The sequence below is a fragment of the Zalophus californianus genome, chromosome 14 (genome assembly GCF_009762305.2).
Source record: "Zalophus californianus isolate mZalCal1 chromosome 14, mZalCal1.pri.v2, whole genome shotgun sequence".
Taxonomy (NCBI): domain Eukaryota; kingdom Metazoa; phylum Chordata; class Mammalia; order Carnivora; family Otariidae; genus Zalophus; species Zalophus californianus.
In genome coordinates, this window is record NC_045608.1 from 72,095,426 (window position 1) to 72,110,146 (window position 14,721).

General features: G+C 37.9%; 1 protein-coding gene across 3 annotated transcripts in view; it reads left to right on the top strand.

Annotated features, from left to right (window-relative positions):
* The window catches only part of DCC (DCC netrin 1 receptor), a 1,177,272-nt gene that overhangs the window by 642,813 nt on the left and 519,738 nt on the right, over positions 1–14,721 (top strand). The window lies entirely within an intron of this gene.

Consider the following 14,721-nt stretch of genomic DNA (forward strand, 5'->3'; position numbering starts at 1 on the left):
AAACTATATTGTATTTCCTCTGCTGCTATATCCCTTCTATTGAGAACTACAAAAGAACACTTGGCACATAACAACTTTGTCCAAATTCTTGTTGTTAAGTTTCTTTAGGAAACTTAAACACTACCATAATCTCTCAGAGTTCAAGGCTGAGACACTAACGTGGCAACTCCAGGCCCCTAAAGTTCCTAGCTGAGAAAGCTCCTAGCTGACAGAAGAATTTACTGTTTGTTCCAGTCAACACCTGAAAATAGGGCCCCTGTCTCCCAGTCTGTGTGGGAGTATCAAGGTGATACTCACCTTGACATTCAGCCATCTCTGACAGCTCTCAGCAGGGCTCTATCACTTAACTTTGATAAGTGCCCGTTAACAAACCCAAATGACCTAGCCACATGGACCAAATCCCCCTTTTGTCCTCTACTGCTTTTCCCCCAGCACATCCCAGCTTTTCAAAAGGCTGTCTTTTGTTTCAATGAGATTGAGTCTATTTCACACTGGACTGTCTTCTTTATTGTAATAGTTATTACTGGGTAAAACTTGTCCACACCACTTTAACTAGTTAGTGTCTGGGTTTGATTATTTTGACACTACCCAAAAGTATTTTCCATATCATATTTGTCCCCATGTCAAATGGAAGCTCATCGGGCAGAAGAATAGTCAGGAAGATTGCACTGTTAGGGGAACACACTTTATTACTGCGTAGCCATGGGTCACAACATAAAAATCACAAAATGCGTATACCATACAACACCATTCAATGATCTCAGTATTTTACATCTGTACTTTAAGAAATTTTATTTGATATAATAATTGGATTGTTTTCCATAATTATATTTTAGTCACATTATTGTTTAAAAGAATGATTTTAACACTTGCCATAAATTGCATGTTTGAGGAAAAGCTTCATAAATCTTTATGGGGTTTACATTTTGGTTTAGAGAAACTGGTTTTGAAGTAGGATGACAATTGTTTAGATGACTCTTTTGGATATATTTATCAACTCAGCTTAACTTCATGTTCCTTAAATATTTTTGAGAAATTATATGTGAGCAGTTATTCTTAACTGATAGTTTATTTCAAATTCCAGAAATTTTATTTTATTTTTTTTAAGATTTCATTTATTTATTTATTTGAGAGAGAGAGAATGAGAGATAGAAAGCATGAGAGGGAAGAGGGTCAGAAGGAGAAGCAGACTCCCCGCTGAGCAGGAAGCCTGATGCGGGACTCGATCCCGGGACTCCAGGATCATGACTTGAGCTGAAGGCAGTCACTTAACCAACTGAGCCACCCAGGAACCCAAATTCCAGAAATTTTAATCCTAAATCTTCCATTATTATTCTTGATACCATCATGTTGTTTCATGAAGACACTAATGCAGATACTAATGATTGCTAAGAAAACCATATATAAATTGATTAAATACTCCCAGAGTCAAACATTTAGGAAGCAAAACATAATCTTGCCAATAATTTGATGTTTTGAAGAGGTAAGTCCCATCTCACCATCACTTGCCACGTTCTCCACTTTATTTTCTCTTTAAATACAATCACCTTTCTCTTGTTTTGACTCTCTGAAATTAGAAACACACACATACACATTCTCTCTCTTCTTTCTCCTTGTCTCTGTGTCTCTCCCCATTCTTCTGAAATCTAATTTAGTTCATGATGTTCCAAGCTGTGAACATTTTGGTAGACAACAATTTTTGATGAAGACACATAGCATTCAACTATTAACAAGGCTATCAATTTGTCCATGTATACCAGTCTCTTAGGCTTTTAGAAGATGAGCTGTATCATCTTTGCACTTTTGTATCCCAGAGTCCACAGTAGCAGCTGGTTAAAAAACAAAAGCAAAAAGCCAAACCAAAAGAAGCATCAGGAAATACATATTTTGTGCTGAAGTAAAACAAATATACAGTGTGTTCATTGAGTAAATAAGGAAGGCACAGATCAAACGTGTGTACTTGAAAAGGTAGTTCAGGAATCTTAGTCCTGATGACTCACCTTGACATTCACCTTGATATTCAGCCATCTCTGACAGCTCTCAGCAGGGCTCTGTCCCTTTCCCAACCTAATTAGATTTTTTCTTTTAACACTGATGTGGACTGCTTTCCATAATTAAAATACAACACAGAGTTGGATAGAAAATTTAATCCAGAATTTATCCAAAGAAGACTTACTCAATATTTTTAAAAAATCTTCGAAGGCTAAACTATGTTTTTTTAATTATTATTATTATCTAGACAAACTGTAATAGGCACATAAAATCCTACATTTTAGTTCAGAAACTCACATGTTCCAATTAAAATAGGAGAGGCTTGACTTATTAGCAGTTAGGCCGAGAATTTATAGAATTCTTTTAATTAAATGTAAACTTAAATTGGGCCATTTTTTCTGCCATGAACATCAATTTGAATTTCAGATACACATTTTGAAGCCTCCTATTCAAATAAGGAAAGAAACAGTCTCACATTTTTTCTACACATCGAAACAAATTGTGTACACAGTATGTTTTAAAAACAAATTTTATGAAGGTCGTGAGGAAAACGGAGTTTATATCAACACCATACAGCCAGATTTTGTGTCCAAACTGGCACTTGAATTCTTTGTTCTCAATAGGCTCATTTGTGCTTATGTGTTTTTATGATTTTTTGTTGTTTTTGTTTGTTTGTTTTTTGTTTTTCCTTGAACTCTTTCTCCCCTTCATCACCTGGCTAATTCAGCACCAAGACCCAGTTCAGACATCAACTCCTCAGGATAACTAACATGGCTACTACCTAGTCTCTCAGTTCAAACCTTCTCTGCTAAAAGCAATGTATTTATTATTATATTAAGTCATGTATGGGTCTGACTATTTCACAAGCTTGCACTGCCCATTGCAGTAGCCATTGCCATATATGGCAACTTAAATAAAATTATATAAAATTAAAAATAAAGTTTTTTGGTTACTCTAGCATGTCTCATGTGTTCAGTGGCTACATGTGGCTAGTGATGGCCATATTGGCCAGTGCAGATGTAGAATATTTCCATTATTGCAGAAAGTTCTGTTGGCCAGAATGGCATTAGACTGAGCTCCTTAGAAGAGATTTTCTCTCCCTGATTTCTGCTCCCTTATCATCTGGGGTGGTATTTGGCACATGGAAGGTAGCCAGTAGCAAACTACTGAACACAACTGAACTGAGAAATAGTGGGTGTGCTAATGTGGAAAATAGAATCAGATTGAGTTTGTGTTGCTCAAGACTTGAAGATAGAATTTCTAATGCATGGAGGTATCATGGAGGCAGATTTGAGTTGAGACTGAAAAGCAGATTTCTCTCAATAAACCTTTTGGAAAATGAAATAAGCTTCCTTGTTAGATATTTAGCTCAGGCCCCAAAGTCATTCCATTAAAGCCGATGATTATCTTTCAGGACTCCAGTATAACAGATCCTTGGTTTGGGGGCTGAGAATTGTCACCAGAAGAGAATAATTGAGTTTCAGTCTTTCTCATGAACATTTTGAGAAAGTTTTGTGAGACTCTTCAGAAACTTTGACTACCTGTCACACTACAAACCCTGACTGTCAGCAGTGATCCCTGCTTTTAGACTATCTCAGGTGAATACATTCTCTTCCTAGGATAGTGTTTACTAAACTACTGTAGCTCTAAAATTTTCCTAGTTTTTCTTGTTTTAAGGAAGTCTACATTAGGAATTAAATGTTTGTCACACACACTAACAGCAGGAAACAAAAATAATTGAGAAAAAAGTATCATGTCAGATGCCTGTATCATTGACTTAAAGAGGATGGGGGACAAATGTGAAATTTCCAAATATTTGAACTCAACTGCATTTGGGGGCCTGGCACATAGGGGGTGCACAATAGCCATCAAGTGTGAAGAGACTGAATGTAACTGGTTTGAGTTTTCAAACCCATGATGATGTGTTGGGTGAAAGCCCTACATATTAATTGATCCATTTTAAAAATGGATCAGTTTCTTTCTCTATTATATGGGAATACAAATCTCCTCCCTTTCAAAACAATGAAATGATGACATTGACCTAAAAATTCTTTTGGGTAAAAAGGCCTCAAATGTAGAGCAATCATTATTATCCATAATTTATTAAACTATTAACTTTAACAACTGTTAAGGTTTAAATTGTGTCATCCAAAAAAGATATGTGGAAGCCTAATGCTCAGTACCCCAGAATGTGACCTTCTTTGGAAATAGGGTCGTTGTAGATGTCCTTAAGGAACTCCTAATCCAGCCTAACTTGTATGAGTTAAGAGGACACAGAGACACACAGGGAGAATGCCATGATGCCAGAGACAGAGACTGACTGAAGTGATGAAGCTATAAGCCAAGGAATGCTCAGGATCAATGGCCACCAGCAGGAGCTAGCAAGAGGCAAGGAAGGATTCCACCCAGCAAAAGGAGCATGGCCCTGCCAACACCTTGATTTAAGACTTCTTGCCTTCAGAACTGTGAGAAGTGCATTTCTATTGTTTGGAGCCACCCAATTTGTGCTATTTTGTGAGGGCAGCCTTAGGAAACTAATTCCACACCCAAATGGATTAGCCAGTCAGTTTTTTATTTCTAAGTCAGATACTTAAAAACTAATTGGATGGAAATAAATTTTGTAAGATTGTGTAGCAATGTCCTCTAATGAGGCTCCCCTGTCCCCCTTTTTCCTCTAATGGCTCTGTCAGCCATTTCCCCATCAATTGCATGTTCACCCAATCATGGCTGTAGGTGTGGGAAGGGGGCAGGCAACAACTCCTTGCAAATATAAGCAAACTTTGGTAGATATTTGTATAGGTACAATTTTCTGAGGCTGGAGTTCTACAGTTTCTATCAGACTCTCCAAGGAGAGTCTAAGAACTAGGAACCATCCGCTCTTTTAACACTGCAGATCCAGCACGTTCATCTTGTTGGGAATAAGCTGCCTGAATGGATTTTAACACCTAGAATCCACCAGACCAAAAGCTGAGGGACAGGAACTCAGTCAGAGCCAGCAATGTGTTGTAGCCATCTGATAATAGCTTTTGAGAGCCAATTGGTAAATTTTCAGGATTTTTGCAAGCTGGTAATTAAGCACAGCCATTATTAAAATTAAATTATATAAACTTACACTTAAATGCATTATATTAAAATCAAGGTAAAAACTACCTATAACGCATTACTTTCTAATTATTTTTACTACATTTTGCTATGACCTTTGTTCTTGAGGTTATTTACATCTATTGAATCTCTGTGATAGACATACTATATAAGATGTTTCTGTGCATCTCTTCCCAGCTCCACATGTCACCAAGCTGGTAATTTGAAATCAGTCATAGTAGGGCATTTGATCACCAAGGAAATTGGCAAATGCTGCTAGTGGGGGTTTTCACATCTCTAACCCCAAACCAAGATAGTTGGTTCAGACTTGCCTACTTGTCTACTTCTTGTATCCCTGGGGTTTTTAATGACTTTGGGTATTATATAAGAAAGTTGGATTAAACTACAAGGAAGGAACCTTGGAAAAGGTTAAATAGGGCTATTTTTTTTTAATAGGAGAGTTCACAGAAGATTTGACAACAGTGCTTTTAGTCTAGATCTGACCTTTATGAGTATAAAGTATTTGTCAGTTTTCCAATTACAAATTTTTCAGGGAACTAGATGCCACCATCTTTCTTATGCCTTATCATGACCAAGTGTTCTCCTAAGAGATAAGAGTAAAAATGTTTTTAATCTTCTGAAGACTTTTTCCCTTCTGGATCCCAGATTTTGCATGATTGAGTGGCAATTTATAAAAACAATGAGTCACACTTTGCCTTTGAAATATGACCCTTTTCTGTTGGGTGACCTTTCTAAAAAGTTTCAGTACTATCTTTAACCTACAGGAGATTGTTTCTTGATTCATTATGTTACACTGATAAACTTCTCTAGGTTATTTGAAGTAAACCATTTGCTTGTTCTTGTTATTATTTTTAGTGTCTTTTCCCCCTCTTAAACAAAAGTAATGAGGTGTGATATACTATAACTCAGACTTAATTTTATTTGGTTGAGATCTGGGGGAAGTCCTCCTTTAGTTTTAATTTTTCTTTAGTTCTTTTTCCTGGGATTGTCCATGAGTGTGACCACATGATGAAAACTCACGCTAGTCACCTAGTGCAGCTCTTTCAAAATTGTTTTTTCTGTAATTTCATTAACCTGTATTGTCCAACAACTGTGTATCACAATCTGAGAAAATTACCAGAGTCATAAAAAATATATATATTGGTGGCTTTTCTCCCACGAGAAGCAGTTTTTTAAAAATATATTTCTTCTTTTTTCATGGTGTTATAACCCATAGAAAAGCAGATGAGCAGATTTTCCAAGATGCAGTTATTTTATTGTTAGCACCTGCTGTCCAGAGTTGGCAGGACTATCCACGACACAGCTAATCTTGCTCCTCTAGCCATGTGTAAATATCCTTCAGTTTCCCAGCTCATGCACATCTTGACACTGTTCCTATGCTCAAGCCTCCTGTATTACACCTACAACAGAGCGTTCTCAGGCAACATGAATGAATGCTGCTTCTGCATAATAGACGAGCTGAAATGGCATTGTCTTCTCTGGTGGGGGAAAGAAGTCATTTCAGCCTCATGATGAAATATTACATTTAAAACAAAATACTTTTGCTACACATTCAATTGACATGGCCAAGAATCATAGATTTCCTCTTCAGATAATCCAGCTTGCCTCCTTCTGTAGTCAACATGGCAGCATGTTGTTTTTGTTTTTGCTTTTTGTGGGCAAAGAGACCAGGGATATCAGAAATGAGTAAGTAATTCACCATAGACCCATGATTACTTTTGGCTTTTGGCGAACTTCAGAATCAACTCATTTCTAATTAAACACCACACGTCTGCTCATGATTCCTTTAATTATATCCCTGTTCTGTTGTTTTTCTCAGAACTTTGATAATAAGCAATGAGATATGTTTAAAAAGCATTTGTTTTTGGAGTGGCTTTAGCCTTGAAAAGACAAATGGGAGAGGTCGGGAGGACAGAAGAATGGATTTGCACCTGATATATTCACAGGCAAGAATGAATGGCTCTCTCTAGTGAGGAACTGTATTAACATAGGGTCTTTACAATAGGAATGGAAGTGGTCAACTTGCCTTTGTTTTTATTTCTTTATCTGGCACCAGTGTCTAGGGAGGCTGCCTGTCAAGGTCTCTCAGCAGAGAAAGGAAACTCTGCCCTTAGGATACATCTGGTGTTTTATAGAAGCCAAGGGTACGTAGCTTTAAGGAAAAGGAAATTGGCATATGCTGGAAACAAAGCTGTATAACTGGATTGTGACTAGACTTAGGTTAAGTATAAGGAATGATGTCAAGGGTGTAGGAGTGAGAGGTGACGCAGTAGGCTTCCCACCGTATCTTCTTCTCCTGTTCCCTCAGCAGCTTGGCTTCTGGATGCTCAGACCTCAGCTAACTAATTAAAGTGCTAGAAGAAATCATTATTCTTTAATTAAATAATGGATTATTGAAGGCAAAACATTCAATACATTATTGAAACTGCTGTTAAAACTAAGAGATCCCTTCCTTTTGGATCTATAATAACATTGATCCCAATGATATGTCCCCAGGGGCAGTGGTAGAGCTCAAGTGGATCTGAGGGGGAAAAAGTTTAGATGGAACTCCCTAGATCCAGTAAAACAGATCAAATACTACGTCTCTTGTGACATGCATGCTCTCTTTATAAAAATCAGTTGGTGTTGTTCATAGTGTTGTTCATAGTGTTCTAGGTATTCTTAGTCATGAAGGCTGTAAAGCCCTGGGAGATGGCACACACTTTTCATTTTCTCAGAAAGAGATAGAAGAGAGTACCCGTCACTAAGACTTTCTGTCTCTGTCTCTGTGACTATTGTAGACATTGGACTTCAAGCTCCAATTAATGGTGATGGTCCAAGGCAGGGAAGAGCTGAATTTTTCTTTTGTGAATGGTTTGAAAAAGCTATATGAGAAGAATCACAAATGTCATCTGTAAGAACACACACACACATCTCTGATGTTCACCTCCTGTTAGGCATTCACGAGTTATTAGTGTTTCATATTAAATCCATTCTGTGTTTGGGGCACTGGGTGGCTCAGTCAGTTAAGCGCCTACCTTCAGCTCAGGTTATGATCTCCAGGTCCTGGTATCAAGCCCCGCATTGGGCTTCCTGCTGTCAGTATGGAGTCTGCTTCTCTCTTTCTCTCTCTCTCCCCCCGCCGCCCCTCACTGCTCATTCTTTCTCTCTCAAATAAATAAATAAAATCTTTAAAAAAAATAAATAAATCCATTCAGTGTTTGGCTTCACTCCCATGTTTGTATCACTCAAAGCTCTAAAAGTATATCTATCTCAGCTTTAATTCTTGTATATAAACATGATAATACATATATTTTATACAACTGATATGCATATTTTTTATATACATACACACACATTTTATTTAAAAGTATATGTAGAAATTTTCCTTTCTCTTTTCTTTCTTCCTTCCTTTCTCTCTTCCTCTCCGACCCCACCTCCTTCTCCTCTCTTCTTCCCTGCCTGTCTCCCATCCTTCCTTTTCTCTACAAATACCAAAATGATATATAAAATATCACTGATCTATGTCTAAATATCAGAAATACAGAATGTTGATGATTACACATTAAAATATAATTCTAATGGGATTTGAAGATCAGACTCTTGGGAACATAGCAGAGTATAGTGATTAAGACTGAGTCCTGAATCAATGTTTGGCACAGTTATTTCCTATGACCTGGAAATGTCACTTATCCTCGTTGAGACTCAGTTTCTACATAAATAAAATGAGACTATTCATCCATTGTGTTGTGATTGACATACAGTGTTTAAACATGTCTTTGACTTATTTTAAGTGCTGTTTTAAAGGGTCTGTCCTGTGGTTTAGGAGATGGTGAAGCCTCTGAAAATATATGTATGATGTGTATGTCCCAAAGTACATTTTATATGAAGCTTTTATCAGATTTTCAAAGGATTTTTCACAAATCAGTTAGCATTGGAAGATAATCCATTTTTCATCTAGGTCATCTGTCTGTTAATCTCTTTAAGTAAATTAACCAGTGTGTGTGTGCATGCGCACACACGCGCATGTATGTATGTTTCCCCAAAATTGGTTTGGGGAGCATTTATGAGGTAGCTAGAAATTATTTTTTCAGCTTGTCACAGTCTATTTAAACCACTTCCTTGGGTGGCAGGATCATTTTTAAAATATGTATTTTTTGTGATTATATGATTTCAAAAGTGCAACAGAGTTTAGAAGTTTTATGGCAGATTCCAATGTACTCTCCAGTCAACCACCTCCGAATTTAGCAGTTTGTAAGGTGAGGTGTTCTGTGTTGTATAAGAACTCTTATAGTCTGGCTTCTCAAAATTTTCCTTAAGGTCTATTTAATGTTTTCCTTCCATTAAGAGCAGTTCCCTGTACTGGTGCCAACAGATGTCTATGTGTGCATGATCTGATTATTCCTCTTTGTAGCAAATTAGGGAGAAAGGCACATTAGAGAGGTTTCTATTTTACAGTATGTCCACTAACAAATAATTGAAACAATTATCTACTTTATTAAAGAATACAATTCTCTTGACACTAGAATATTTTTTAGGAATGATTCACCACCCCCCTTCTCAACTTTTAACTTTCATTATACTGTAAGTAAGTAAATCAGTTGTCTTCAAGTTTTCCTACATGGATACCTTTTGGTTGAGCTTATAATTATAGTTGACAAAGGCTGTATTTGGAAGCTTCTTACTTATAAAGAACTTTTACCTCTGTGTATTATAGTTGCTTTTTGGTCAGCCACCCCAATCACCATTTGGGTTTGATGGGTATTAATATGCACATAACTCTTCATATCTTTGCTTCGCTTTCCAAGTTCTATCCTCACTAATGAAGTATCTTCATGTTGGAACTTATACATAAATTAGTGGAATTCCAATGGCATCTTCCTCTCCTAGTGGGAGTTTACTAAGGAAGAGTCTGGTATGCTGGGTGAAACAATGATGAAATCAGGGAAGATCACTCCGAAAAGCTCATCTCTGGTTATAGATTTGGCATTTTCTCAGCCCACATATATGTGTCTTCAGTGATTATGTAAAAATAATAGTCATAGCATTTTTTATGAGCATTTTCTTTGTGTTCTTATGTGGGCATCCAAATACTTTTGCTGATACAAAGAACAATGAAAATCCAAATTGTGTGGGTGTCCCATGACAAACAAGTAGAGTTGGCTTCTCAACTTTTCAAAATGAGATTTGTAAATGGTATAAACCAGATTTAATGTGTCCAGGCAGGTGTCTTCTATGTAGGTTGATTAAGGAGTAATTCTTCTTAGGCATGGAAATGCTTATCTCAAATCTATTCCTGTCCTCTGGGTTCATGCTAACTATAAAGCAAGTATATACATTTTAACCAGTGAAAATGATATCTAGGAAAATGAAAAGTGATGGCATAAGTGGAAGGACCGGCAAAATAAGAATGACTGTGGGTTTGTGTATAATTTATATAATTTTTATTTTTTCAAGCTTTGTTGAGATATAATTTGCATATAACATAATGGAAGTTCAAGGTGGACCATGTAATGGTTTGATATGTGTATATATTGCAAATGATTATCATAATAAGGTTGGTTAACACATCTATCACTGGACAGTTACAAACTTTATTATTATTATTTCTTATGGTGAGAACATTTAAGATCTGCTCTCTTAGCAACTTTCAAATATACAGTACAGTATTGTTAACTATAGTCATTAGGTAGTACATTATATCCTCAGTGCTTATACATCTTGAAACTGAAAGTTTGTACCTTTTGACCACCTTCACCCATTGTCTCTGTCCTTGCTCCCCCCCCCCCGCCCCAATCCCTGGCAACTACCAATCTGTTGTTGTTGTGGTTGTTGTTTTAGAATCTACATATAAGTGAGATCATACAATATGTCTTTCCCTGTCTGGCTTCTTTCACTTAGCATAATGCCCTCCAGGTTCACTCATGTTGCCACAAATATCAGGGTTTCCTTCTTTTTATGGCTGAATATTTCATTGCACACACACACACACACACACACACCATTTTTTTATCCATTCATCCATTGATGGATACTTAGGTTGTTTCCGTGTCTTGGCTGTTGTAAATAATGTTACAATAAACATGGGGTGCAGATATCACTTCAAGATTGTGCGTTTATTTCCTTTAGACATAGTTCCAGAAGCTGAATTGCTGGATAATATGTGGATAATATGGCAGTTCTATTTTTAGTTTTTTGAGGAACCTCCATACTGTTTCCAGTAATGGCTGTACCAGCTTGCATTCCCATCAGCAGTGCACAAGGATTCCCTTTTTGCTATATCCACACCAGCATTTTGTTATCTCTTGTCATTTTGACAATAGCCACTCTAAAAGGTATGAAGTGATACCTCATTTTCATTTTGATTTGCATTTTGCTGATGATTAGGGATATGGAACCCTTTTTCATATACTTGTTGGCCATTTGAATATCTTCTTTGTAAAAATGTCTATTCGGGTCCTTTGTCTATTTCTTAATTGGATCATTTATTATTATTATCATTATTTTTGGCATTGAGTAGGGCCTGGCAAGGACATAGGCTGTGTTTCCTGGCAGTGTGGTGCCACTGGTTGGACTCCATGATGGAGCAGGGCTGAGCTCCACAGGCACTGAGCTCCACAGGGCTACAGGCTGAGCTCCTGGTTGGGTGGGGTCTCAGGCTGTGCTCCCCAACAAGGATGGTGCCACTGACTGCGTTCCATGTTCAGGTGGGTTACAGGCAGAGCTTTGTGGCCTGATGTGGCCTCAGTCTGTGCTCTGTGATCAGGTGGGACAGCAGGCTATACTCAGACTTAGGCAAAGACAGTGGCCAGATGCTCGCATTGGGAGGGTCCTTCAGCTATGTCCTACAGTGGGTCGGGCAAAGGACTGTGCTCTGTGGTCATGCAGGGTTGCTGTTAGGGCTTCTTTTTCAAGTAGGGCCACAATGCTATGTGATTGGGAAGAGTCCCTGCTGGGGTTTCATGCCTAGGCAAGGCCATAGGTTGTGTTCAGCAATTGGGCAGGGCCATAGCCTATGCTGTGCGCAGGGCAGGGTTGTAGGCTGGGCCCCAAAGCATCCCAGGGGCTCTGTTTAGGCTCCCTGGTTATGTGGGGCCAGAGGCTATGCTGAACAGTTGGGCGGGGCTGCTAATTTGGCTCCCTGTCCTAGTGGGGCTGTAGGTTGGCCTCCAGTGCTGCCAGGGTTCTTTCTCTGGCTAGGCTTTTTGATGGGGTGGGACCAGAGGCCATATTCAGCAGTTTGTCAGGGCTGGAATTAGTTTCCCTGCCTAGATCAGGCTGTAGAATGGGCTCCAGAGCTAATAAAGTTCATTGGCTGGGGACTTAAATTAGAACTGCCAACTAGGCTTCCTGGTCACGTGGGGCCATTGGCTCAGCGCTGCCAATGGCATGCCCACTGGCTGGGATCTCATATTGGGTAATCCTAAAAGCAAGAATACAGTCTGCCAAGATCTGAGTGCTGGTTTCTATAAGCCCAGCCCCTTTCTCCATCTGTACTTGATACCCTGTGGTTGAATCCTACAGATTCCTCCAGTGATTTCTGTGAGCTGAGACTGAACTGAGCTTCCCAGAAAGCATCCTACAATGACAGGGAATAGATATCCACCTTGAGCTTTTTTCCCCCCACTGGAAAAACTGTAGGCCCAGGGGACCTTTTCTGTGTGGTGCTGTGCTGGCCTAAGGAAGGGGCAATGTGGTAAGGATGTAGCCTCCCCTCATACCTTTCTAATGCAGTCCTTATTCTCTGTTGTCCAAGGGGTGCTTCAGCCTCACCGCAGGTTTCTAGTATTTTCACAATGGTGTTTTGTCCGTGGGTAGTTGGTAGTTTGTCTTATCATGAAGGGAACTAAAATGGAAAATGACCTATGTTGCTATCTGGATGATGTCATGGAAATCCATTTTTATGATAAAAATATTTCACAGGAAAACATAAACTTAGAGGTAAATATGTATATCTACCTCCAACATAGAGATGTTGAATCGAATAATCCCAGATGAACATAAAACTGTATGCTGATATCAATATTAGTTTGATAAAATGAAACTATGCCATGTTCATTTTGGTACATTTTTCATTTTGGCCTGTATAGAGGTTGGTCATTCATATAAGCCAGGCAGGAGGCAGAGACAGATGTCAAACCATCATGTAAGCACAGCTGTTCGAATTAGTTTCATTATTACCTGTGAGCCGCTCTGACCTTGTCAGTTCTGGTGAGTAGAGCACTTAAGTCTTGAGTCCTGTCAATAAGTATCTGGCAGCCGATCCACTTCCAACAAGGCATGACAAGGTCATGATGTTTTACAATCTCCTCTTCCTGCAAACAATAATGTCCATGGATTCCAAAGAGATTGCTTTACAGCATGTGAAGTTACCATCAGAATGGTGTATTCAACTGGAACTTATTAATCACTATAGGTTGATTTGAGGCAGATGATAACCAGGTCTGCGGAAATGCCAAGGCAATTTAAAAACAACAACAAAACAAAAACAAAAACAAATATCTACCAAAGTGAAGCAACTAATTAAGTTGTTTGTATGGACTCCAAGCTTCATACTTAGAACAAAATTAGCTGCGTCTGGCATTATGGAACCTAACTGTCTAGCCTCAGTTGAAAAATTCACTGAGGTTGAATTATAATGGCTATGATAATTTAGAGAGATGTGGTTACTTGCAGAGAAACCCAAGTTGACAATGATAAATTTCATAATAAATTTATAGAACGTTTGGATGTGGGTGTTAGCCAATTAAATGAGCAATCAGAATCCAAATAAAATTACTTTCCTTTGAACTGCCAACTCCATGGAGAGCCCCATTACTTGGCAAAAACAGACAACTTATAGAAGAAATCCATCAAAATATATTGTCTGGAATTAAACAAGAGCTGAGGTAGCAACTGTGTTAGAGGGAAAAGAAACCTAATTTGGAATCAACATCAACTATTAAGTTTTAAGTAAAATATGCTGAAAGTCAGGGGCAAGTTAGAGGCTCGAAAGTAGAAACTACACCTCACATAATTTTTTCTGAATATATGCATATACATATATAATATTTTATATACACATACACATGCAGTAAGGTAATTATTGGTTCCCAATATGACAAAATTTAAGTCCGGAAATTGTAAATTAAAATACCCATAGGGCCAGGAAATTAACATGAATATCAATATAAAGTGCCCAGTGTTATATAGTAGAGAATGTTGGGGACTGTGGCCAACAAGGGAGCTCATGACTTATTTAAAGTCATTTCCATTCAGTTTTCTGATTTAGAAATCTTTTTTGGCCAATTCAGATTCTGGTGATTTTGACCAGTAGACCTCCAGATGTGAGAACTCATTCTGAGAGTATTAAGTAATTACTTGAACCAAATCTACCTAAAGATAAAGACATGTAAAGGTGAGAGAGATTTTATGATTCCAAGATTAAAAATATGAAGTAGCCCCAGAATTTGTGCAGAATACTATTTAAAATGCATCTGAAATAAAATAAAATAAATAAAATAAAATGCATCTGAATCACATATGTAGAAATGGCGTTGAGTTCTCACCTGAGAAATCAGATTATAATAGATATTAACATTTTAGCACTGCACACTGAATTTCTTGGTTAAAGTTGCTCGGCTAACACATTTCATTCAATTGACTTAG